This window comes from Hemiscyllium ocellatum, chromosome 32 (genome assembly GCF_020745735.1).
Source record: "Hemiscyllium ocellatum isolate sHemOce1 chromosome 32, sHemOce1.pat.X.cur, whole genome shotgun sequence".
NCBI classification, from domain to species: Eukaryota; Metazoa; Chordata; class Chondrichthyes; order Orectolobiformes; family Hemiscylliidae; genus Hemiscyllium; species Hemiscyllium ocellatum.
Window position 1 is genome coordinate 47,216,080 of NC_083432.1, and position 26,871 is coordinate 47,242,950.

At 43.5% G+C, this 26,871-nt stretch overlaps 1 protein-coding gene across 3 annotated transcripts in view; it reads right to left on the reverse strand.

Moving 5' to 3' along the window:
- The window catches only part of igf2bp1 (insulin-like growth factor 2 mRNA binding protein 1), a 169,783-nt gene that overhangs the window by 66,567 nt on the left and 76,345 nt on the right, over positions 1-26,871 (reverse strand). The window contains exon 1 of one of the 3 annotated variants that reach the window (XM_060849053.1): positions 15,362-15,386. The exons of 1 other annotated variant lie outside the window; for it this stretch is intronic. The gene's annotated coding sequence lies outside the window, so the exon portion shown is untranslated. Of the gene's footprint in view, positions 1-15,052; positions 15,087-15,361; positions 15,387-26,871 lie in introns of those variants that run through there. One more of the 3 variants, XM_060849054.1, reaches the window with a different exon arrangement.

Below are 26,871 nucleotides of genomic sequence, written 5' to 3' on the forward strand. Positions count from 1 at the left end.
ACCATTCCAAATGTGTTACCAAAAACTGGACATCAAGCCACCTGTGGAGACATTGGAACAGATGTTGCTGATGGTCCATGTGTTGACAAATGGACAAGGAATTCAATCTCATCCAGAATCTCGCAATGATGCTTGGAAGCCATTCAACCCATCACATCACTGCCAGCTGAGACAATGCTATTCAACCTCATTCCACTGTTCAGCTCTTGGTCTATAGCTTTGTTGGTTAAGGCAATTCTAAATCGGTAGAGGTGAAATTAGTAAACAAATAATAGACAAAGTAATTGGATGGAACTTGTGATCTTAATGCTCATACATGTATTTTTGAGCTATATTAGTCAGTGATTTCTATAGTATGAAAATCAACACTATGCCCAATTTTCTTGTGTTCTCAACAAGACACCTGCAGGGCCATTTTCACATTCCAGGATTGTGCATATCCGAGGGACATTATCACTCTGCTCCCACTGAATTATACTGAGACCTGGAAAGGTATAACAATGACTGTGTGTACACTTCAGCTAAAAGCCAAAACTCAAGTCTCACAAAGTCAAATCAATTCATTGTTTTACTGAAATGTGCTGGATTAACCTCCCATTAGTGACTGGGGTTGCATAACGGGTCAGTTGGAGAGTTAATCTGATGGGGCACAGGTTTCCCATTAGCTTATTGCATAATAGTGTATTAACTGAGATTGATTAGAGTTAAGATTTAGAGTGGTGCTGGAAAAGCACAACAGGTCAGGCGGCATCCGAGGAGCAGCTTGACTGGTTCTGCTTTTCCAGCACCACTCTAATCTTGACTCTGATCTCCAGCATCTGCAGTCCTCACTTTCGCCTGAGACTGGGGTGGGCTATGTCAGGAAATTATCAGAATACCTTAAGTAAGAACTCACATTTATATGGCACATTTCATGACTTCAGGACACTGCAAAGTGTTTTACAAGGATTGAAGGATTTGTGAAAGTGTGTTCATGGTCGTAACTAGGGATGGATAATTTGTTTGCCAGAGATTCCCACATCCCTTAAAAGATGGTGTTCCCGTGTATTTGTTGTTCTCATCCTTATAGATGGAAGTGGTATGGGCTTTGGAGGTGTTTTCTAAGGTGCCTTGTGAATTTCTGCAGCAGTGTGTATTAAGTGTTGGTGGTAGAGTGAATAGATATTTGTGGATATTGGACATACTTAACAGGTTTGGCAGCATCTATGGTGACAGAAACAAGAATTAATGTTTCAAGCTGATGGTTATTCACTTCTTCAGGCGTGGAATTAGAAAGCAATTTCCAACACACAGAGCAACAGAAATCTGGATCCCAGTGACACACAAAGACTGCAGATCAACTGAAATTTTTGAAACTTTTTTAGGGTTGAGCTATGAAGTCAACAATGGAAATGAGGGGAATGGCCATGTGGAATTGAATAGCTTGAGGGGCCATGATTTGCTAGGAGAAAGTGAGGACCGCAGATGCTGGAGATCAGAGTTAAGGGTTTGGTGCTGGAAAAGTGGTCAGGTAACATCTGAGGAGCAGGAGAATTGACGTTTCAGGCATAAGCCCTTCATCAGAAAGGCCATGGCTTGCTCCCAATCATACAAACATTGCTCAACCATTTGGTTCCTCAAGCCTATTCTGCTATTCAATAAGATCATGGGTGATTCATTTGTAACCCTGGAATGCCTATTTAGATGGCTGTAAATTGACAACCAGATATCTCCAATGAGGCACGATGAATTAAAAGAAGCACGACCCTTTCAACCTGGTGATGCACAGATGGCCTTTGTGTGTTTGTTTGTTGTAAATCTGAATGAATCGATCCTTTACAAATATCGGGTGAAGAAACATCATGAGTGCATTCACACACCCTCAATGGTGCATCACTTTAGTCTGTCCTGAGGAATGCTCCCTATTGTTTAGGGAGCTTTAGATTAGATTAGATTACTTACAGTGTGGAAACAGGCCCTTCGGCCCAACCAGTCCACACCGACCCGCCGAAGCGCAACCCACCCATTCCCCTACATTTACCCCTTATCTAATACTATGGGCATTTTAGCATGTCCAATTCACCTAACCTGCACATCTTTGGACTGTGGGAGGAAACCGGAGTACCCGGAGGAAACCCACACAGACATGGGGAGAATGTGCAAACTCCACACAGTCAGTCGCCTGAGGCGGGAATTGAACCCGGGTCTCTGGTGCTGTGAGGCAGCAGTGCTAACCACTGTGCCACCGTGCCGCCCCGTACAGCTCTGGCTGTTTGCTTCAAACTGTGCCCAACCGCACCCCAACCACCCACCTCCAGCAGTCCAGCCTGTGACTGGGTTGCAATCAACCTCCAGGAATGAACATACAGATGTGACCAATTTCCTTGCCTTCGAGGCACACAGTCCGCCTAATCATATGTTATTCGGAAGTGTTATTGTCGGGGCAGTTTAAATGTAAAACCAAGAGACAAAACTTCTCCTGGGCTGCAGCTGGTTTCATGAGACTCATACAGAGATCAGCATCACCAGGCCAAAACAAATTTAGTCTTTCGGTTTTTACTCAAAACAAATTCAAGGCCATTTTTCCTTCCCAAATACACTCAATGTTCAGGGGCTATCTTTCAGGAGGCGTGTACTAGCTTTCAATCTCTTACCATCAGCATTGACCAGAAACTGGATGTGCCATACAAATACCATGTCTACATAAGCACAGCTAGGAGTTCAGCAGTGAGTACCTCACCTCCAGACTCCCCAAAGTCTGTCCACCATCAGCTGGGAGGAAGGGTCACTTTACCCGAAACATTAACTCTGATTTCTCTCCAGCGATGCTGAGCTTTACCAGCAATCTCTGTTTTTGTTTCTGTCCACCATCTACAAGGCACAAGTCAGGAGTGTGATGGAATACTCCTCACTTGCCTGGATGGGTGCAGCTCCAACAACACTCAAGAAGCTCAACACCATCAAGGACAAAGCAATCTGCTTGATTGGCACCACATCCACAAACATCTATTCACTCTACCACCAACACTTAGTACATACTGCTGCAGAAATTCACAAGGCACCTTAGAAAACACCTCCAAAGCCCATACCACTTCCATCTATAAGGATGAGAACAACAAATTCACGGGAACACCATCTTTTAATGGATGTGGGAATCTCTGGCAAACAAATTATCCATCCCTAGTTATCCTTGATCAGATTGGCTTACTGTTGAAGTGATGCATATTGCTGTGAGTGGATGCAACAGTGCGTGGACGCAATACTGATGAGCTGCTTTGGTGACTATATTCTTACTATTGCTTATTTATTATTCTCTTGACTGCTGATCCTTCCTGAATGAATTAAGGAAATATGCTATCTCTTTGGTGTTACTCAGGGTAACCACAATGTACTCCCTGTTGGCCCAGCTGTAGACTCATAGAATTTCAGTTTTCATAATTTGACTGGTTTCTCTTCACATTCTAATTATCAGTTAGCCATTAAATCAGAAATCCATCCTGGGGAAGGTCTTTGTCTGAGTGTCGCTTTTTCTCTTTGCACTTAAATGTTTTGATTCCCCATCTCTGAACCACTGCAGCTCCCCGCCCACCTGACTCTCTCTGACATCACTGCGCTGATTGGCTGGATATTGCCCAACCAATGTGACAAAGTGAACCAATCAACAGACCTGATTGGTCACACATGACACAGAAGAACAAGTCAGGCAAAGGTGATTGCTCAGGAGGATGCCAGACTGTGGTGGTGGTGGTGGATGAAACAAGTGTTTCCATTGGTTATTGTTTGTGGATCTCTGACCTAAGTGACCCAGTGCCACACAGGGGTAAAGATATCCCCTGGAATGGAATTACCAACAAGTTTAGCTTTTGAGGTTTGTGATTTTTCTTACTCACTGACCCAGAATTTCCTTTTCCAAATGGGATTGGAACAAACTCAGAAAATGATGGAGAAACTGTTCTGAAGAAGAGACTCATAGGACCCGGAAACATTGATTTAATTTCTCTCTCTACAGATGCTGCCAGACCTGCTGAGTTTCTTGGAAAATGTGAGGTCTGCAGATGCTGGAGATCAGAGCTGAAAATGTGTTGCTGGAAAAGCGCAGCAGGTCAGGCAGCATCCAAGGAACAGGAAATTCGACATTTCGGGCACAAGCCCTTCATCAGGAATGCTGAGTTTCTTGAGCATTCAGTGTGTTTTCCTAAATTTTAAATGCTCAGCTGACCAGGACTCAAGGATTTGAATTCTCTGCTTAAGTCTCTTTGACTCAGTAGCTCTCTCTTCACCTTTAAGCTGTTCTTGAAAGTATCCATTATTTAATAGAGAGATAGCGGTGGACTAGTAATCCAGAGACCAAAAACTTGTCTGGTTCACAAATGTCCTTGAAAGAATGAAATCTGTGTTTGTACCCAGACTGGCTTACAAGTGACATATCTAAAAATAATACTATTTCCAGTTATCAGTTAAAGTTGATGGGGTTAACTAACATATGACTAGGTTTAAGTCTGTCAAATAATCAATAGCCTTACTCATTTGAAGATATAACTCTAAATATCACTAACATGATGAAATATTTCTTCTCATGAAAGAACTTGTTGAATGCCCGCAAGCTGATGCTTTGGACCAGACTTTCACAGGTGAGGTAGTAGCTCAATGCTTCCCAACACCGTACACTTGCCTTGTTAGACTTGTCAAAAGGCCTCATCACATCCAATTTTTGTTCTGGGGAGGTGGCACAAAGGACGTAGGACAGGGGAACAGGTCAACCTTCCGGGGTGTGGATGGGGCTGAGGGTAGGTGATTGCCAAGGCCTCTATTGAGCCTGTCTTGGTCATCCATGACTCTGACCCAAGTGTCATTGGGCTATTAAGTCTTAAGGTCCTTGCCCTTGGATTGAAACTCATATCCCCTTCTACCTCATGCCTAACATCCACCCCATGCCCTCCCACCCCTTACCACCTCATCAATAATAAGTAATGTCTTCACCCACCATATCCACTGATACCCCACGCCCCTTATATCTTTCTCATGCCACTTCCAAAGCCAATTAACCAATTTCAACAATCACTATACCTCAGGGGCTATCTGAAAGACAGTAAACTACAAACATTCTTATACAACTGTCCCTCATACACACTCAATCGTAAAAAACACTCGTCCAAGAATTCCATTCAAGTTTTAAAATCTCAAATGGTTAATCTCAAACAAATAAATTCCTATTTAGACTGCACATCAAAGACAGCTAAACAACGAATACCCTGTTGAAACTGTTAATCAAACTGTGAACTGAATATCCACTGCTGGGGTATTTGAAGCATTTGAAACTCAGCTGTGCATTCATAATGACATAATAACAATGCTCCGGAAATGTCAATGCCTTCACATTTCCTTTCATTTATAAGATTTAAAAGAATTTCAAATGTTTATACTTCGACTGCATTTACTCTTCAAGAGAGAGTATCCATCCATTTAATTGAGTCATGACATCCACACCACATGTTAGAGCCTATGTAACAGCCACAAGTGGGGGGGTCTTCTGAATTCAACACTGGGTTCAAATAGCCAGCTAAGTTTGCGTTCCCTCGGCCTGACCTCCACCTTACCACCGTGAGCAGAAATTGAAACTATCACATATGCAGCCAGGATCTCTGCACCTGGATCCAATCATTTTTAAAGATCAGTGCAGTCTACTTAATTCTGGAAAAATCTGGTCCTTCCTGTCTGAATTGATGCTGAAATTGATTGTTTAGCCCTTAAACAACTGCAAATTGAACTCCACCAAACTGAAGATTGAACGGTTAAGAGGCAGTTCATGCCATCGTGTTTATGTTTAATCTCTGCAGGAACAACTCCCCTTCACGTTCCACATAAACAGGATTTATTCCACTTCAGATAATGATCCTATTCACTGAATCTGTCTCTCAGAGGGAATTCTTCCAGATCCTATCCGCTCACTGTGTAAAAACTATTATCCTTAATGTTACTTCTTTGATAGCCAAGTCCGGTACCCATGACGATGGCCTCAACCGCGATATTGGGTTCATGTAACATGACAGGTGACCCCACTACACTATACACACTCACACACTAACACCGATCCTCTCGCATACACAAGCTCTCTCTCATACACACACACATACACCCTCCTCACTCACACCCATGCACGTGCCCTCTCACAGGCATATACCCCATCACACTCACACACATACTTTACCAAGCTTACACACACACATACGCACACTCTTTCACATGCACACACACCCACATGCGCACACTCACATACAGACACTCACTCTGTCTCTCCTGCACAGACACTCATATATAGGTTTATGGGTGAATCTGTATTTGCAGAATTATATTTTAGGTTGCTCAAAAAATGCATAACCTACAGTCAGGCCACGTAGGATTCTGTAAATCCGACTTTAGAAATAGAACCAGCCTGACTCAAGATTGATGCACAGACAGACTTTAACCTCACACCTTTAATACATTGTCTGAGCTAAGATGACACATTTTGTTAGAAAACCTGAAGTTATCTTGAGGTCATCAAGTGGTTGAAGGAACAGTGCTCCGAAAGCTAGTGCTTCCAAACAAACCTGTTGCGCTATAACCTGATGTTGTGTGATTTTTAACTTCCTTTAACACTCACCTTTAATCAGTATCCTCTGGTCCTCACAGAAACATAGAAAATAGGAGCAGGAAAAGGCCATTCAGCCCTTTAAGGCTCCACATGGTTGATCATCCAACTCCATACTCTGAATGCTTCTGTCAAAGGGGAACAGCTGTTCTCTGCCTGTTCTTGTTTCAACTTCCTCACAAGCAGTACAACTGATGGCTGGCTAAGGCACTTCCGAGGGCAGTTGATGTCAAACACATTGATCTGGTGTCACACATAAGCCAGACCAGATATTGATGGCAAATTCCCTTCCCTAAAGGACATTAACAAACCAGATGGCTTTTCCCCATCAATCTGCAATGGTTTCATGGTCGCCATTGATTTTTCATTCCTGATATCTATTGATTTCAAAATCCAACATGTGCCCTGGTGGGATTTGAACCCAGATTCCCAGAACATTCGCCAAGTTTCCGAATTAACACCACCGGGCCATTGTCTCCTAGAATCCCCACTCAAATGGCACTGTGGGTCTATCCATTATTTGCTGATTCAAGAGTGCAGCTCACCACCACCTTTTCAAGGTGCAGCTAGGCTTGGGCAATAAATGTTGGCCATGCCTGTGACCCTCATGGCTCATTAGTGAATTTAAAATAAAAAGAGATTCCACCCAGGCTCCTCATGATTTTGAACGTATTAAGTTTAAAAAAGATATAATTTTTTTTTGTGTGTACTGAACTTTTACAAAAGATATTGTTGCAGGTGTTCACTCAAATTTTAAATAACACAAGGAGGGGTGGGTGGGGGAATTCTGAAAAGAAAGGTTGAGATTTCCATTCCCCTCCCCCCAGTTAAGATCGGAAAGTTTGTTCACATTTTGGGCTGTGATCACTGATCTCAATCAGGGATAGTCTCAGTCTGTCTGGGTGAGAGGGAGGGGAAAATACCCAGCCTGTGTTTCTGCTCCTCGTCATTATCCTGTGACCTCGCTGTAACACTGGGGAGGAAAAGGAATTGGTGAAATCAGGTTTAGGTGTTGCTATTGTACCCAAATAGCATATTGTTGGGGAGGGTAGCAGAGAGGTGTCAATATCTATGCAACTGTAACCAGAATAGGGGAAATAACAGCACCCCACCGCACAGGGTCACCACATATGAGCATGGATCAGATGTTAAGAGAATAGCTCAGCGTGTTACACTTTTGACACTGTTGTTAGAAGGTCCAATTTAAATCAGGAACCTATGCTTTAAATCTGGCCTGACACTCCAGTGCAATACTGAGGGAGCGCTGCACTGTCAGAGATGTTGTTTTTCAGAGTGGACGTCAGACTGAGGCTCTGTCTCCCCTCTCATTAAGTTGTACAGCATTGAAACAGACCTTTGATCCAAACAGTCTTCATCAACCGTAATCCCAAACTAAACCAGTCCCACCTACCTGCACTTGGCCCATAACCCTCCAGACATTTTTATTCACGTACTTGTCCGAATGTCTTTTAAATGTTGTAACTGTACCTGCATCAACCACTTCCTCTACAGTTTATTCCACATACAATCTTCTTTCATGTCGATATGATGGCTTTCACAACATTATTTTTTTTTAATTCACTCAAGAGATTGTGGGTGCCCCTTGCTAGGTCAGCATTCATTGTCCATTCCTAATTGCTTAGATGGCTGTTAACATGCAACCACATTGCTGTGGGTCAAGTGTCACATGTAGACCAGACAGTGGCAGTTTCCTTCCCGAAAGGACATTATTGAACCAGATGGATTTTTCCTGACAATCGACCACAATTTCATGGGTAGCAGGAGACCCTAAATTCCAGTTTATCTTTAATTGAATTACAATTCACCAAGTACCGCAAGGACCACTCCCTTCGTGATTCCCTCGTCAGATCCACACCCCCCACCAACCCAACCTCCACCCCCGGCACTTTCCCCTGCAACCGCAGGAAATGTAAAACTTGCACCCACACCTCCACACTCACTTCCCTCCAAGGCCCCAAGGGATCCTTCCATATCCGCCACAAGTTCACCTGTACCTCCACACACATCATCTATTGCATCCACTGCACCCAATGTGGCCTCCTCTATATTGGGGAGACAGGCCGCTTACTTGCGGAACGCTTCAGAGAACACCTCTGGGCCGCCCGGACCAACCAACCCAACCACCCCGTGGCTCAACACTTTAACTCTCCCTCCCACTCCACCGAGGACATGCAGGTCCTTGGACTCCTCCACCGGCAGAACATAACAACATGACGGCTGGAGGAGGAGCGCCTCATCTTCTGCCTGGGAACCCTCCAACCACAAGGTATGAATTCAGATTTCTCCAGTTTCCTCATTTCCCCTCCCCCCACCTTGTCTCAGTCGGTTCCCTCAACTCAGCACCGCCCTCCTAACCTGCAATCTCCTTCCTGACCTCTCCGCCCCCACCCCACTCCGGCCTATCACCCTCACCTTGACCTCCTTCCACCTATCCCACCTCCATCGCCCCTCCCCCAAGTCCCTCCTCCCTACCTTTTATCTTAGCCTGCTTGGCTACTCTCTCTCATTCCTGATGAAGGGCTTATGCTCGAAACGTCGAATTCCCTATTCCTGAGATGCTGCCTGGCCTGCTGTGCTTTGACCAGCAACACATTTTCAGCTGGTCAATATTCAAATTACAACCAAATACATTAAAGACAGATTAAAAGCCTCAGTGGGTAGACAAGCAGGAGGCCTAAGGAACACAGCAAGCCAGGCAGCATCCCCTAACCCCCTTCCTAGCCCCTCCCCCTCCTTTCCACTCCTCTCAGCCTCTAGAGTCATAGAGATGTACAGCATGGAAACAGACCCTTCGGTCCAACCCGGCCATGCTGACCAGGCATCCCAACCCAATCTAGTCCCACCTGACAGCACACGGCCCGTATCCCTCCAAACCCTTCCTATTCAATAACCCATCCGAGTGCCTTTTAAATGTTGCAATTGTACCAGCCTCCACCACTTCCTCTGGCAGCTCATTCCATACACATACCACCATCTGTGTGAAAAAGTTGCCCCTTAGCTCTCTTTTATATCTTTTCCCCTTCACCCTTAAACCTATGCTCTCTAGTTCTGGACTCCCCCACCCAGGGAAAACACTTAAGTCTATTTATTCTATCCATGCCCCTTATGATTTTGTAAATCTCTATAAGGTCACCCCACAGCCTCCGACGCTCCAGGGAAAACACCCCTAGCCTATTTAATCTCTCCCTATAGCTCAAATCCTCCCTAATCAGATTCAGTCCTCCCACTGACCAACCAGGTCATACCCTCTGTCTGTCTTTACCTATCCCCAGTTCACCACCCTGCCCCCACAAGCCCCTTTACAGCAGCTCCCCTGACAGCCACCTCCAGTTCTGAGAAGGGTACACCCAAAATGTTGTCTTCTCCACCTCCTGATGCTGCCTGGCTAACTGTGTTCTTCAAACCTCCTGGTAGTCTACCTTGGATTCCAGCATCTGCAATGTTGTTTATCTCGAATGAAAACTGTAGCAGTTCAGGCAGCATCTATGGAGAGAAATCAGAGTTTAACATTTCATGTCCAGTGAACCAGTTCTAAAGAAGGGTCACTAAACCTAAAATGTTAACTCTGTTTGCTCTCCACAATTGCTGCCAGATCAGCTGAGTTTTTTCAGCAATTTCAGATTTCTTTTCTGATTTCCAGTATCCGCAGTTCTTTCAGTTTTTTTGATTAAGGACAGACTATCTCTTCATTGTCATATTGGCATTTTTTGGGAATTTGCTGTGCACAAATTGGCTACTGCGCCTCCAACATCAAATGGGGAGACAACATCAAACAGGAAGCCAATATTTCACAAATCATTCACTGACTGTAAAGCTCTTTGGGGCATTTGGGTGATGGATGCTACATAAATGCAAATTCTTTGTTCCTTTGAAAACAGTTTTCTGCCTTCTATTGTTTACATCCTACCTAGCCTCTTTATCCCTCCCCTCAGCTCCCAGTGAAGTGAGGCCTTAATGAAGTGAGTGATCTTGTGAAAATGAGAGTGTGTGGATTTTATTATGCGTGTCGAGAGGTAGCGGCACAGGGGAATCGAGCCGATAATACTTCATGAAATACTCGGTGGATTTGAGGAAGCAATGTAGCTACTTTAGAATACACGCAAACACTGGCAGCCACCAGAAAAGGCCCGGGTCAGAGGTTACACAGGAAGTAAGTGCATGTCGGGTGAAAAGGATGCTGAAGAAATTTTTGGACTGCAGTTTCCTGTCACTATTGGGGTCTGAAAGCAGATCTTAATTTCCTCAAGCTTTTCTCTCAGGAGGCTGCACCACACTCACAAACTAGTTCAGGAAATGAATGCTCTGAGACACTGGTCATTGGCGGGAAGCTAGGTATTCATTCACAAGTACAAGGCCTGCCCTTGAAGGCGTCAGCTTTGGGTGACTAGCGAGTGAGTTCTCTACTTTAAGTTGGACGGTTGGGGGTTCAAGCCACACCCAATAGCTTTTTGGGCTGTGTAGCCGGTTGCAGTTCCAATACCAGGGAGTGCTGCACTGTCTGAGTAGCTGTCTTTCAAATGAGATCCTGTCTCCCCTCTCAAGTGAGTGGGAAAATCCCACAGCATTACTTTGAAGAAGAACAACAGAGTTCTAACATCTTGGCCAATATTTATCCCACAGTCAACACTATAAACACATTTTCCGCTAATTATCCCATGGTTGCATGTAGGAGCTTGCTGTTTGCAAATTGACTTTCACATAATCCTCAACGCAACATCATTGGCTCTAAAGTGTTTTGGATTAACGAGTGAAGCAGGAAAAGTATTCTTCTCTTTCAACACTATTGGGTGTTTTGTTAAATTGGAGAAACCTTGGTATCAGTCAAGGCCCACTTTAAGACTCAACCTGACTCAAGATACAAGCTACGTAAAACATACAGTACAGAAATAAGCCATTCGGCCCAATTGGTTGATCTTTACGCTCAGTGTGAGCCTTCTCCTGCCTCTTCTCATCTCTGCCAATGAAGCTATCATTCTATTCCTTTCTTCCTTGCTTACTTATCCAGCCTCCCCTTAAATACAATGTTCCAATTTTGTGAACCATTAAATGTAATGGCAAGTTCCACATTTTACAACTCTCTGGGTAAGCCCATATTTTCCTAACCTTTTACTGGAAGAACATAGAACACAGTACATAGAACATTACAGCGCTGTACGGGCCCTTCGGCCCTCAATGTTGCACCGACCTGTGGAACCAATTTGAAGCCCATCTATCCTATGCTATTCTATTTTCATCCATATGTTTAACCAATGATCATTTAAATGCCCTTAAGTTGGCGAGTCTACTACTGTTGCAGGCAGGGCATTCCACGTCCCTACTACTCACTAAGTAGAGAACCTTACCTCTGACATCTGTCCTATATCTATCACCCCTCAATTTAAAGCTATATCTCCTCGTGCTAGCCATCACCATCTGAGGAAAAAGGCTCTCACTGTCCACCCTATCTAACCCTCTGATTATCTTATATGTCTCATTTAGGTCACCTCTCAATCTTCTTCTCTGTAATGAAAACAGCCTCAAGTCCCTTCGCCTTTCCTCATAAGACCTTCCCTCCATACCAGGCAACATCCTAGTAAATCACCTCTGAACCCTTTCCAAAGCTTCCACATCCTTCCTATCTTGCAGTGACCAGAACTGTATGCAATACTCCAAGTGTGGCTGCACCAGAGTTTTGTACAGCTGCAACATGACCTAGTCCCTCAATCCCTCTACCAATAAAGGCTAACAAACCATAAGTCTTCTTAACAACCCTATCAATCTGAGTAGCAATTTTCAGAGATCTATGTACATGGACACCAAGATCTCTCTTCTTGTGTACACTGCCCAGAATCTTGCCATTGGCCCAGTACTCTTTATTCCTGTTACTCCTTCCAAAGTGAATCACCTCACAGCTTTCTGCATTAAACACCATTTGCCATCTCTCAGCCCAGCACTGCACCTTATCCATGTCCCTCCGCAACCTGCAACATCCTTCGGCACTATCCACAATTCCACCGACTTTAGTGTCATCTGCAAATTTACTAACCCATCCTTTTACACCCTCATCCAGGTCATTTATAAAAATGACAAGCAGCTGTGGACCCAAAACAGATTTATTAATCACTTATACCTGATATTTATGGCCTAATAATTTTATTGCATGGAGTACAGCATAGGCAACAGTAACCAACAATATCCTGCATGTCGTGCCAAAGACTCATGATCCAAAGCCAACTTAGATTGCATTACTTAGATTAGATTAGATTAGATTAGATTACTTACAGTGTGGAAACAGGCCCTTCGGCCCAACAAGTCCACACCGACCCTCCGAAGAGCAACCCACCCAGACCCATTCCCCTACATTTACCCCTTCACCTAACTCAATGGGCAAATTAGCATGGCCAATCCGCCTAACCTGCACATTTTTGGATTGTGGGAGGAAACCGGAGCACCCAGAGGAAACCCACGCAGACACGGGGAGAATGTGCAAACTCCACACAGAGAGTCGCCTGAGGCGGGAATTGAACCCGGGTCTCTGGTGCTGTGAGGCAGCAGTGCTAACCACTGTGCCACCGTGCCGCCCATAAACTGCTCCAGTACAGCCAAAACACTGGCATGCATCCAGTAACGTGGACAACTGTCCAGGTATGTTCTATCCACAAATGGAAGAGCAAATCTAATCTGGCTAAATCGGCTATCTCAGTCTATTCTAAATCATCAGCACGATGACCCACGATGTTCAAAAAGCATATGCAGTTATAAAATAATACAAATGTCAAATCATGCCCAGGAGAAAGCATGTAGCAAAACATTTTGCCATTATGGAGATGCTGCTGCTTTACAGTGAAGATAAAACAAGAAAGCTTTGCATTTATATAGTATTTTTGTGACCTTTTTGGGAAGGGTTGTGGGACTAGGGATGCTGTATTAGTGATGTGAATGTTAAGCCAGTAGAATAACAACATGAAGCGTTTGGATGATGTGGTTATGAAAACATTTTTCTGAGTAAACTGGCAAAACCTGTCATAGAGCTGGAGGCAGAGTCAAGCAAAGGGATAAAAGAATTGATTGTAGCTCTGTGCATGGGACAGTCAGCTGGAACCAAACCCGGGGTGATCGGGTGGGATGTACAACAAAGGCTTCTACTATTGCCATTGCTCTTTAATACCTGTGTGGAAATCCTATGACATGACTAGCTGAAGTACAGAAAGTTGGTAGATTCGGAGACCAATTGGTGAAGATAGTGAGAAGTTGTAGATGAGCAGATCTTCACAAGCAGAAGATCCCCAACAGAAACAAATACATAAAGTGAATGAAGTGACAAAAGTGTACAAAATGAAAATTTAAAGCAAAAAGGGATGAAGTTTGGAAGAAATAATGGCAGGAAAATAGAGATTTTGGCCAAAACTGGAATGAGTATCACAATTTTCAGAACCTGTGAAATGTCTTGTCAGCAGACGGTTACTTTCCAAAAGAAATGAAAGCTAGAAGAGCAATAGCAAAGATATAAAAGTGACCGAAGGGGCAACTTTTTTAGACAGAGGGTGGTACGTGTATGGAATGAGCTGCTAGAGGAAGTGGTGGAGGCTGGTACAATTGCAACATTTAAGAGGCATTTGGATGGGTGTATGAATAGGAAGGGTTTGGAGGGATATGGGCTGGGTACTGGCAGATGGGACTAGATTGGGTTGGGATATCTGGTCGGCATGGACGGGTTGGACTGAAGGGTCTGTTTCCATGCTGTACATCTCTATGACTCTATGACTGCTCAACATTAGGAATGAATAGAAATCTCAAGAAAAGCTTCATTGAGATTGTAATTTGGCATGTTTTTGCTGTTACAGTCGGAATTGTGGACTTAGGGCAAAGTGGTTCTGGGGAATGATAGGGCTGGTCAACTGAAGAGCAATGAAGAAGTTCGCAAGTGATTGGATGAGGAAAGGTCAGTTGCGGATTTCAAAAGGGTGGCAACAATTCTGAGGCATGAGAACTTACTGAAGAAGGTGATTGAAGGAAGATAAGAGGGGCTTAGACCAAGTGGAAAATACAAGAAGATGCTGTTAGATGAACTGCAATTGAAAATGGGATACTTTCAGGAGCAACTAAAGAGGAAGACACAACTGTCCTGTATGGAAACAGGACCAGGGGCAGATCACTTTATATATCTGAATGCATTTATAAAACACGTGTGAATACTGTACAAGGATGACTGAACATCACAATGTTTTTACAACCAATGAATTACTTTTGAAGTGTAGCCACATTGTCAGAAATGTGCAACCAATGTGCACGAGCAAGTGCCCCATAATGTGATAATGACCAGATAATCTGCTTTTGTGTTGTAATTTTTGAGAAGTATATATTGCTCAAGCTAATTTCCATTTTGCTCTTCAAAATCCTGTCATGGGGTCTCCAACATCCACCTGAAAGGATAGACAGTACCTTGGTTTAATCTTTCGTTCAAAAGGCGATAGCTCCATGTTCACTCTAAGTCACTCACTGGAATCGCAGCCTAGAGTATTATACTCACATCCTGGAGGAAAATGAATTGGAAATCCCTCCCCGACCGAACATCCAGCAGCAGCACATTGCTCACGATGGAGAGTGGCAGTGCATTTCAGTGATTTTGAACTTGACTCAGCTACAAATTATGATTGGCCACTCGGGTGAGATACTAGGCTTCAAACTGTTCCTGTATCCACTAAAACAGCTGCTGGAGATCTGACACAAAACAGCTCAAAATAAAAATACCTTGCAACCAAAACCTCCAAGGAATCCACTACCTTGCGGGCTTTTGTTTATCATTAAAGTTTTTTTTGAGCAAGACGTCGCAATGATATCGAAGTTCAACTTCCAGTTTCCAATGGCCTCTTGCCAGGGCTGACTCACGTACAAAATTGAGTGTGCAGAAAAATAAACAGGAAGCAAGAGAGAGAACACGGGGGCAGGACAAGTCAATGCAGAACAGGAGGCTGGCACATGAGCAGTACTTGGCAACACAGACGAAGACAGAGTGACATATATTCTTTCATGTCATTCGATTAAACTCCTGGAATTCCGTTCCGTTCCTGTGGGTGTACATACATCACACACACTGCAGCAAGCACATTCTCTACAGGAATTACGAATGGCTAACAAATGTTGAACTTGCCAGCAATGCCTACATCCTGTGAAAGATTAATGTGCAGTACATGCCAACACAGAAGACTGGCATACATGGCTTAGATGTGAGCAGAGATGTGACACAAACAGATATACAATACATGGAATAGGAGGCTGACCCAACATGCAGTGATTTCACGTGGAGGACTGGCCACATTGCTTTTGGAGAGATACCCAGATTATTTTCCATATTAATAAAACCTCATTAGGTTAACACTTTTAACTGTATCACCGAATACTTGTCAATGTAAAGAAAAACATTGAGGAATTGCATCTTATTATGTTATCCTCTTACTTGTATGGTTAGACAAACAAATGGAAATGAAAACTTAGAGCCAAACATAACCAAAGCAATTTCAGGCACGATTTCATAATTAAGCCTGAAGCAGAAAGTCTACTTCTTTACAACTACAAAGCAATGTCACAAATAGACTGCGTCACAAAAAAGGACGTGTACAGTAAGTGGTATGAATGGTTTGAATTAGTCATACTTACCCCATTCTTTAGCTGTAATCCTGAACATTTCTCTTAAGTCATAGAGTCACAAAGTTATACAGCACAGAAACAGATCCTTTGGACAGCCTCATAGTCCCATTTGCCAGCATTTGGCCAATTTGGCCAAAACCTTTCCTATTCATATACCCATTCAGAAACCACTGAATTTATGTCCAATCCCCTTTTCAAATCACAACATGTTTCTGCAAAATTCTACTTATCTGTTCTCCAGTCCTTGAGCTAGTTATGGTAATGTAAATCAGTATTCTACCCCCCCCCCCGCCTCTCTAGTGACATTATAAGGAAGTGACCTCCACCCATTCTCCTCCCCCTCAAATCCTGCCAGTCATCACCGAGGATGATAGGGGAAGACGTTGAGTTGGAGACTGCAGTGTTACTCAAGAGGAACACTTTCCAAAGCTGCAAATTCTGAATGTTATTGTTCAATCCTCCCATTCTTCTGATGAGGAAAAAGGAAATGGAGGTCCAGAATTAGAGGTGCACTGAGATCTCTGAGGTGGAGGGGTGAGACATGGAGGGATTTGAACAGAAAGATGCCTGCTTTAAAAATTAAATTGAATAGATGCCAAACCAGAAGCCAGTGCAATATGGGTGAGCCCAGTGTATAACCACAGTACATGAGGAGGTAGCAGCACCAGAGGGTGAGTGGGGAGGTGGGGGCTGAAAGGCTGGGGAGGCTGAATAGCAAGCAATAAATCTCCAAATGAGAGACTTGCCAACAACTGAAATCGGAAATAAAGTCCTTGAAGCGAACCCACCCACGGTTTTAATTCCAAATTACAAAAATCTAAAGAAAGAATTTGTACTCTGATCTTTATCCCTGGCCTAATGGAGTATACCACAGTTGAGGCCTGAGTTAATTATTAGTTACTAGCTGCATGAAAGCTGATAGAAGTTTTTTTTTGGATGTTTAGCTGAGAACAGTCAAGGTTCCTCAACTGGTGTTTAAATTAGCCGCTGCTACCAAGCCGAGAGAACAATAGCAGATTGTCAGCCCTGCAATATAAATCGCTTTAACCCCTTGTTATCGACTCGGCTTGCTAATAAATCAGGAGGCAGTGGGGGACCTAAGGAGTCTGGCCCTGCCCTGGGCCTGCTGTGCGGACTTTTCCACATTAACTGATTCACATTTTAGTGATTACCCCCCAAACTTTTTGAAGCGGTTGAGGCTGTGATTTTTTTTGTTGTTTGGTCAACTCAACCAGTCCCTTCTGTCACAGTCATTGAATTCCCAGCTTCCAGGCTGACTGGCAAGCAACAACAACAACAATCTGTATTTGTATGATGCCTTTAATGCAGTGACAGGTCAGAGTGTTAAATCAGGGAAGATTTGATTGATGCCAGTGGGGTGTCCAACAAGAGCCAGAAGACTTTTCACAGCCCACAGTTTGACCCACTTGCTGTCAGGGTGCCAGAGAATTACATAAGAAAGTACTCATGATTTGGAAGGACAACACAGATTTCACCCACCCTGGGGTTTATAAAGGCCATACGAGTCTCCTCCCACTCCACTTTATCAAACCCTATTGAAATATCCTCTAATTCTTGGTGGCTCTTGTGGCAGCATCTTTACTGCTTGATCCTAAAAGCCCTATGTTCAAGTCCCACCTGCTCCATTGGTGTATAGCATCATCTCTGTGTGGGTAAGTCATGTGTTTTTCTAGCTTGCCACTAAAATGCATCTACACAATTCAACTACTCTCTGTGGAGTACTTCCACTTTCTCACTACTCTTTGATTAAAGAAGTTTCTTCTGAATTTCCAATGGGACATTGTCAGTAACTTACCTTTATTTCTACAACACCAAGTTAAAAATCACATAACAGCAGGTTATAGTCCAACAGGTTTATTTGGAAATTCCTGATGAAGGGCTTATGCTCAAAATATCAATTCTCCTGCTCCTTGAATGCTGCCTGACCTGCTATGCTTTTCCAGCAACACATTCTGGATTCTGATCTCCAGCATCTGCAGTCCTTACTTTCTCCTCTGTGATATTATGGTGGATCAAGGTGATAAGATTTTAAAGGAGGCAAATAAGGCTTATCATCATCCCACCCCAGCCAATTCAACACTTTAGATATCTCTCTCCACCTCCTAATGCTGGTGTCAGACCGTAGATAGAACTCTCCCTTGTATACTGTGCATTTCTTTCTCTCTGCTGTCTTAATTGCAGTGCCAAACTGACTGATATACTCCTTCCTGCACTGCGGACCATCTGCAGGCAGATGGGATTAGTTTAGAATGGTATCACAGTCAGCATAGACATGGTGGGCTGAAGGGCCTGTTCCTGTGGTGTATAGTTCTATGTTCTATGCACACTGATTGGCTTCTCCCCTCCTCCCCCTTACTACAGGGACACCCAAGGATAGGATTAGGGCAAGTCAGAAGCTATTCTTTAACCCTGGCGTGCTTCTAAATGCTGAGGATTGCTTTAACCTCCTCCAAGAGAGCTGGTGCAATAGTGGTAATATCACTGGACTCTTAATCCTAGAACTCTGAAACTACTGCTTCAGGAAACAAAGGGTTGAATCCTAACTGTGACAGATGGTGAAATTTGAATTTTTTAAAAAAGCTAATCTAATAGCATCCATGCCTGTTAATTGTAGCAAAACCCATTGGGGCCATGAAGGAAATCTGCCATCCTGGTCTGGTCTGGTCTAGCCTGCATGTGACTCCAGATCTACTTCAATGTTGCTGACTCACTATTGCTGCCTGCTAAGCATCTCCCATGAAAATATAAAAAAACTTCATCCACCCTTGGTAATATTAATAACGTGTTCCAGCCACCACATCCTCTTACCTCTGAAATGCCTGCCACCTCTACACCCTACCCATCCTCCATTTACACAATCATCTGATATCTCTGTAACCTCCATCAGCCTTAATCCTTCTCCAATTCTGGCCTCTTGTCAATTGCTCCACTATTGGAGGAGACTTCAGCTATCTGGGTTGCACACTCTGGAAACTCCTCCTTCAACCTTGTGTTATTCACTTACATCTTTCCTCAGATTCTCTCTTTGACCTAAAATTCATTCATTGGCTTGATGTCGATGCCTTTGTGAATTGCCTCAGGATGTTCTATCCCATTAAAGGCACTCCAAGTCCAATGATTGTTGCATCTTCAGGGAGGAGGAGAAGGGGAGGAACTCAGGTCTCATTACATTCCCAAACATTAGTCCCATCCAGCGCAAAGCAGCCCGTAATAATGACACCTCATTCACCACCTTGAACATTCGCTCCCTTTTTCAATAGTTCACAGTAGCAGCAATGTGTACCATCTACAAGATGAACTGTACCAATTCATCAAGTTTCCTTCATCAGCACCTTCTAAACCCACAACCATTACCATCTAGAAGGACAAGAGTAGCAGGCACATGGGAACATCATCACCTGCAAATTCCTCTCTATTCACATTCTCACTTGAAAATATATCATCATTCCTCCACTGTCACTGGGTCAAAATCCTAGAATTCCCTAGAAATCCTAGTACACTTCACCTGGCAAAAGGGCTGTGCTTTGAAAGCTTGTGATTTCAAATAAACCTGTTGGATTCTGACTGTGTCCCTTCTGTACTGCACTCTCAGTAACCCTGCACTCAAGTACTGTAGTGGTTCAAGAAGGCAGTACACCAACACCTTCTCTAGAGCAAGTAGAGATGAACAATAAATGCTGGCCTAGACAGTGTTGTCAACTTCCCATGAACAAATAAAAACAAAATCTGTGTGTGGTGTCCTGTCACACACTGAGACCTCAGACCAAGCTGCCAGTCCAGACACAAAGCCTGGTTCTGAAAAACTGATGTTTCTGAGATACTTATCATGGGCTAACTCTAATCAGCAGTGAGCAGGACAGTCAATGGTTACATTGATTATCCAAAATATTTTTTGAACATGAGTGCTATATTTTAATCTCCAAATTCAGTCAGTTTTTGTATGTTTGCTGTGTCCAAGGAACTTGCAGGGAATTAGTGTTCATCAACAGGATTACGTGTGATACAACCCCAGCATACATTTCACAGTCTATCACTGAAATCTCTACCCTCACCCAAACTTTACAATGCCACAGGATTTTAAATTGTGCTCCTCGTGCAGATCAGGTACCAATCAAACTAATATTAAAATATACCCACTCACATGGATATATACACACACGCACTCTCACACATATATGCACAAACATACACTCTCCCATTAAACACATGCACATATTCACACTCTCTCACACACATACATATATACCCACACTCTCTCACACACATACATAGACAGACATGCCCACTCACTTAAAGATAGGCACACCACCTCTACACACACAGCTCTCATTTCAGTAACTCTGCCACAGCTTGCAATACCACTATTCTCTCCTTTTCCTTTGCCTGCACACCCCATCTTTCCGTCCAATCAAACCCATGATTGAGAAGAACAGGAGGAGGCCATTCGACCTCACACTGCTATTCACCTCAGCTCATAGCTGTATTTAGCTCCAAATCTGAAACCACACACTCAACAAAAGAAATTGGCTAATTTCAGTCTTGAAAGCTCTAATTGAATCAGTTCGCAATTTCATTCTTGGAGTTTGCACTCCAGATTTTCGGCCCAGTTTATGTGAGAAAAGTGATTCCATAACAACCCATAACATTACGATTCCTATTTTTCTGGATTCATAATAATGTGGATTGGATGATTTGCATAATCTGACAGAAGTCAGTGTGTTCGTGGGTCTGACATGCAAGCAGCTGTGGTGTTGTTGGGGAGGGGTGGGGACGTAGGGCTTGGGTGGGGTGGATGGGAAGATGTCAAGTCGAGTCAGGCAGAGCCTCTGCCTCCCTTTCTAACCCTATTCACACGGCGCCAGGCTGCACACAATGATTCTGAGGCCCCTTTCTTTCTGTGCTGCCCAGGAGCCTGCAGTTCAGCAGCAGAAACAAAGCAGATGTTGCACAATGACCATAAAAAAAGCGCAATTTCTAGGTGCCGAAACCACGAGCAGTAAAAAAGCCATTGCATTACGTAGCAGAAACATCCCGAGGAGTTTCATAAGATAGATCAGACAAAATTGTTGATACTGAACCACACAAGTTAACGTCAGTACTGGAAACTTGGTCAGTGAGTGAACTTTAAGGAGCATCTTACGGGAGGAAGAGCTGGAGACATTTCGGGAGGAAATCAACAAAGCTTACGGCCTCTCTATACAGCTGAAAGCAAGACACACATAGGTGGAAGGATCAAAATCAGACCAAAATTGGAGGCAAACAGAGACCACGAAGGGTTGTACATCTAGGGCGAAACATCATTCTGGGGCTTCCAGTCATCATGGATAAACAGGCAAATGTGGGGAGTGATGTACTATATACATACCAGGATAAAGCCCACAACCTCATGTAACCAGAAATGGATTTGAGCCTAGCTGGTTCCACTTTACATGAATGATCTTGTATTTACACTGTACCTTTAACAGCCTCAGAAGAACTTAAAAACTACTGACAAACCAATTAATTTTATTTTAATAAAGGTGCTGTCATGTAGCAAACGTGACAGTGTATTTGCACACAGCAAGCTCCCACAAACAATTAATGCAATAACTATCATATTGTCTGTTTTCTTTTAATGACATTTGTTGAAGGATAAATATTGACCAGAATGCCCTGCTTTTCTTCCTGTATGTTATACAAACTTTCACATCTGCCTGGGTGGGTAGATGTGACCTGAATTTAACATTTCATTCAGAATGCTGCACAAACTCCCTATAACTGGTGAGAGATTACGTTGGAATTTTATGAAAGTTGGTAAATGGGAAGTGATTTAAGCAATTGGAATTCCATAATGTGGGAGTGGACTGGAAGTGATTTGGTCCATTGGAATTCTTTACATGAAGTTGTTGGAGAATCTATCATTCTTACTTTCTCTTTTATTTTTTAATTGTCGGACAAAGTTGGAGCTGAGTTAAAGCTCAGTAGGTAGTGCTTTTGCATTGTTGTCAGACAGTCGTGGGTTCAAATCTGACTCCTTAGCTTGGGCATAAAAGTCCCTACCATAGAATCCTCACAGGCCCTTCGGCCTAACAAGTGCACACCAACTCTCCGAAGAGTATCCCACCCAAACCCATTCCCCTACCCTACACTTACCCCTAACTAACACATCCCTGAACACTATGGGCAATTTAGCATGGCAATTCACCGAACCTGGAGGCCTATACTGTCCAGTACTATACTGAAGGGACACTTTTCAGATGAGGTATTAAATTCTGCCCTTTCAGTTGGCAATAAAAGATCACAAAGTATTATTTTGAAGCAGACCTTTTATGTTGGGCGATGGTGGGTTGGCCAGTTGATCCTGGTGGAGCTGCTGGTGGCAATCCCAGTAACTGGCAGAAAAACTGCCTGGCACCCCTTCAATGACCTGTGACCTCTCTCCTAGGAAACTGAGTCAGAGACGAGTCAGATGCAAATGAGGGCCAGTTTGAAAAGCACTCAATAATTTGTGGGCCACTCAATCTTCATCAGAAAACAGGGGGTGCAGAAATACTGACAAGAGAAAAAGCTACACAAGTAAACACTTAATGCTGTCGCACAGTCACTTTCTTGAGCTGTTTACAGCACAGGATTCTGGAATAACATCTGTATTACACCGAGATTACTCAAGACGTTAGTGTAGCTTGGGAAGTGATTCCCTTCACTCCATTGAGCTCAAGATTTCACCAACTCCACCTATACTCCTTGTTCCACAGTCTGTGTAGAAGTTACGACATGGAACCAACCATTGCTGGTGTAAACAGTCAGTTCAACCATAAATTCTTGTGAATTGCAGCTTTGTAACTGACAGACCCCGAGACCCGTCCCTGTAACACTCTGAAAGACCCCACACCCCTGACTGTAACAAGGCATATAGCCGACACCCCTCACTGCAATACTGCAGCCTTTGATGAAACAGGCAATTTTCTTTGTGGCTCCTATATTAACAGCGAGGCCACACAAACCACCCTCTGAAAGCACATCCCACTGCAGCTGTCTGAGTGTAAATGGCTTGCAGAGCAGCAGCTCGGATGCTCCAAAGCACTTAAGTGAAAATTACCATTATTAAACACAGGCAATTGACTGCTAAAGTGTGTTAAATTAATTATTCTGTTTTTAACATTTCCATTTGTCTCCTGCATGTGCCTCACACGCGTACATCAAAACGGTTGTTTCTGTTTCTGTGCAGTGTAGCTGAACATTCTAGATGAATGATTCAAGTTCACACGCCGTGTTTTTATTTAGACCCCTCCCTTGACTTGGGAACACTCTGTGGGGCTTGTCCAATATGTTATGCAGATGACTCTATGTTCCACACAATCCATTTATATTATTAATATAATTATGAATCTTCTGCCGGGTACATCTTGTCCATCACGCTTTGGGTGGCATGGTCTATATAGATGCAAATTAATACCACATTTCCGTGTGATTGGATCATGCTTAACACTCGCCAAATGAAAGAAAAGAACAAGTCACAGCAGAGCATGTCCGTACTCAAACCAATCAGAAAAGGGGAAGAGTCAACCAATCAGGAACTGACAAGGACTCAAGAAAATGACAAATCAAGACGAGGCATCAAATCAAGATCAGCTAATAACAAAATATCTGCCTTAAAATCCTGAAAAATAGTCAGACTACTTGTTTTTCAACAAAATACAACCATACGTTGTGGCGAGAATCAAATAGGTGTCAAAATAAATTCGTGAAATGCAAACCTAAGAACAAAAGGAATGGGGGCAGCCAGCAACTTCATTCACTACAGAATTTCTGCTGTCTTTTCCCTTCCGACCCCAGGCCACTCAGTTCATATAGTGACCCCCTCCCTTTCAAAAAAACACTTTTGATCTCTGATCTCAGTCTTGAGTACACTCATTAACCGGTTACCCACACAGCTTACTGCTGTGCAGGGTTCCCAAGATTTACAGCTCACAGTAAACATTCTTCTCACCGTGGACCTAAATGGAACATGTGTTATTCAGAGACTCTGGCCCCATTCCTAGATGCTTGAGCTATGGGGAAGAGCTTTCTTAGGAACCTTTTTTATGTAAAGTATCATTTCTCATGCTTCTAAAGGCTATAGACCCATTTTGGTCAATCTCTCATCATAGAACCACCATCTGAGACCAGGAATCTACCTGGTGAACCCACCTCCAGGGATATGTTTCCCTCCCGACCACTTTCTGCCTTCCGCAAAGACCGTTCCCACCATGACTACGTGGTCAGGTCTACACCCCCTACAACCCACCCTCCCATTCTGGCATCTTCCCCTGCCACTACAAGAATTGCAAAACCAGCACCCACACCTCCTCCCTCAGCTCCATCCAAGGCCCTAAAGGAGCCTTCCACATCCATCAAAAGTTTTACGTGCACATCCACCAATATCATTTATTGTATCCGTTGCTCTCGATGCGGTCTCCTCTACACTGGGGAGACTGGGCGCCTCCTGGCAGAGCGCTTTAGGGAACATCTCTGGGACACCTGCACCAATCAACCACACCACCCTGTGGCCCAACATTTCAACTTCCCCTCCCACTCTGCCGAGGACATGGAGGTCCTGGGCCTCCTTCACCGCCCCTCCCTCATCACCCGAAGCCTGGAGGAAGAACACCTCATCTTCCACCTCGGAACACTTCAACCCCAGGGCATCAATATTGACTTCACCAGTTTCCTCATTTCCCCTTCCCCCACCTCACCCCAGTTCCAAACTTCCAGCTCATTACCGTCCCCATGACCTGTCCTACCTGCCTATCTTCTTTTCCACCTATCCACTCCACCCTCCTCTCTGACCTATCACCTTCATCCCACTCCCATCCACCCATTGTACTCTTTGCTACCTTCCCTCACTCTCCTCCCTTACCTATCACCTTAATCCCCACCCCACTCACCTATTGTACTCTATGCTACTTTCTCCCCAATACCACCCTCCTCTCATTTATCTCTCCACCTTTCAGGAACTCTGCTTGTGTTCTTGATGAGGGGCTTTTGCCCGAAACATCAATTTTCCTGCTCCTCAAATGCTGCCTGAACTGCTGTGCTTTTCCAGCACCGCTCCACTCCAGAATCTGGTTTTCAGCATCTGCAGTCATTGTTTTTAACCTGGTTTTTACACATAGTCTCAGGAGAGTATAGTTCTTGGATAAGCAAATCAAAACTGTGCACAGTACTCCAGATATGATCTTACTGAAGTCATGTGTAGTTGTAGCAATACTTGTGATATAGTGACTAGGTGGTTAGCACTGCAACCTCACAGCACCAGGGACCTGGATTTGATTCCTGCCTCGGGTGACTGTGTGGAGTTTTCACATTGTCCCTGTGTCTGTGTGGGTTTCCTCCCACAATCCAAAGATGTGCTGGTCAGTTGAATTGGCTATGCTAAATTGTCCATAATGTTAGGTGCATTAGTCAGGGTAAAAATATAGGGTAGGGACTGGGTTACTCTTTGGACGGTTGGTGTGGACTTGTTGGGCCAAATGGCCAGTTTCCACACTGTAAGGAATCTGATCTACTTCCTTATTTTTGTATTGAAATCCCTTTGCAATTAACCTAACATACCATTTAGTTTTCTAATTGTTTACTGGTGCTGTTTTAAATAAACGTGTTAACGACCTGTTAGCAAATTGGACCATTTGAGCTTCTGGTTACAAGTTTCAATGCCTTTTTCTGTGAAACTCGAGAGTATATAGACCAAGATGTCACAAGGAATTAAGGGCTACGGGGAGAATGTGGGTAAGTGGAGTTGAAATGCCCATCAGCCCATGATTGAATGGCGGAGTGGACTCGATGGGCCGAATGGCCTTACTTCCACTCCTATGGCTTATGGTCTTAAGATTTCTTTATCCTACAAAACTGGTGTGAAATTAGAGTGTTGCTGTATGGGTAAGCATTTATTGCCCATCACTAATTATCTTTGAGAAAATGGTGAAGAGTTATTTCCTTGAACCATTGCAGTTCATTTGGTGTAGGTGGACCCACAATGTCATTAAGAGGGGGCTTCCAAATTTTGACCCGGTAATATGGAAAATTGCCAACATATGCCATGTACACAAAAAGCTAGATAAATCCAACCTGACCAGTTATTGGCCCATCAATTTACTTAAGCATCAGTAAAGTGATGGAAGGTGTAAGCAATAGCACTAACAAGCAACACCTGCTTAGCAGTAAACTTTTCTCCTTGGTTCAAATGTGGGTAAAAGAGATGAACACCTGAGGGGAGGCTGAGATAGCAAGGAGCCTTAGCAAATCCAGAATCATCATCATCATCACTCTCCAGAAAGTGAATTCAGCCAGTTATAACTGATCCAGTGTTCACAGCGCGTGTGAAAAGTGACTTCTCCTTCTTGAATTCAACAGATGTTTAAATGAAGTACTTCTAAGATAATGCTACAACACTTTTAAAAAAGATTTGGAAGTTGTGTGTGTTATTTTTCAAGAGGATAGTTATATATATTTATACAATTCAAATCCTTTGGCTGACTTATTTCTGGTATTGAGCTAAATACAGTTTGATATGTATCTATTATTGACAATATCACCTTCCTTTCCAAATTTTGTTGTGATCACTGCAGGAGTGA